The sequence below is a fragment of the Crocuta crocuta genome, unplaced genomic scaffold (genome assembly GCF_008692635.1).
Source record: "Crocuta crocuta isolate KB4526 unplaced genomic scaffold, BGI_CrCroc_1.0 scaffold466, whole genome shotgun sequence".
NCBI classification, from domain to species: Eukaryota; Metazoa; Chordata; class Mammalia; order Carnivora; family Hyaenidae; genus Crocuta; species Crocuta crocuta.
Window position 1 is genome coordinate 3,777,217 of NW_027529672.1, and position 1,242 is coordinate 3,778,458.

Consider the following 1,242-nt stretch of genomic DNA (forward strand, 5'->3'; position numbering starts at 1 on the left):
GGGGGGGGCGGGGGCCTGGAAGTGCCCCTGCAGTGGAGGAGTGTGGTCCTCCGGGTCAGTGTGCTGAGGTCCCTGCGCAACCTGTCCTTTCATCAAGCCACAGTGTCTGTGCCCAGGGTTGGGCCCAGTGAGGCCTCCAGGGCTGCGAGCACTTCAGGGCTCCGGGCATGAAAAAGAGGAAGAAGGATCTGGTATCTTCACAACAGCCTCCGGCCAGCTACATGCAAGACCAGCTGTGCAGGATTACGTGGCCGTGACCCCCAGTGATCAAGTTCAAGGCAGATTTTGCAGTGGTTGCCTTGGGACTGGTCAGAAGTCTTGAGTTTAGACTTCAGGGGAGTTATTTTTATTTGGTAGGCTCTCTGATTTATTCTGTGAGGGATGAGTCAGGATCACAGACTCCCCACTTGAAGGTGGGTCTAAGGCTGGGGGGTGGGAGGTCTGGGAGTCCAGGACAGAGCTTTGTACCCATGGTCACGTGGCGTTGCTGTGATGAAGGGGAGGCAACAAAAAACAAAAACAAAACACGAGGTGCCGCGTTGTCCTGTAGCCCGGCCATTTCAGGGATGTGCTTCCTTTTCTCTGTGTCAATTTTTTTTTCCTTTGTAATTCTGCTGCTCATTAAAAAAAGAATATTTATCAACTTAGTTATTTTAACTTTTGATTGTGTCAGGATGCTTAAACTTTTGATTGTGTGAGAAGCCTGTGGTGGTTTGGTGCGTTGAGCCCCACAGGTCAGCAGAGAACATCTTTAAGTCTTGTCACAAGGGCGTTGTGTCTGTTGGGACATCTCTCGTAGACGAATGGATCCTGGTCTGCCTCCCTGCTGAATTTCACTTTTCCTGGGTCTTTGTTTCTTTAAAGAAATTCCCTTTGGATTTCCAGGTTTCATCCTCTTGAAAACCAATTTCTGCTTCAGGGTTGAGCTACTCAAGGACAGGTCTTCTTCCGACCCCCAGAGCTGCACATAAACTTGTTATTGGATGGATGTGGGGACCCAGGGGGATCTAAAGGTGTGCGCAGCCTTCTGGGAATCCTCGACACAGGGAACAAATAAAGGATGAAAATAGCGTGCAGCTTTCAAGTTTGCCAATTCCCAGACTTTTTGGGTTTTTTTATTTTTTTAAGTTTATTTATTTATTTTGAGAGAGACAGAGACAGTTCAAGTTGGGGAAGAACAGAGAGAGAGGAAGAGAGAGAATCCCAAGCAGGCTCTGCACTGGCAGCCGGGCTCGAACTCAG

General features: G+C 49.0%; 1 protein-coding gene across 1 annotated transcript in view; it reads left to right on the forward strand.

The window, feature by feature from the left end:
* Positions 1–1,242, forward strand: part of DOCK1 (dedicator of cytokinesis 1) — a 462,145-nt gene that overhangs the window by 288,437 nt on the left and 172,466 nt on the right. The gene's annotated exons all lie outside the window — the stretch shown is intronic.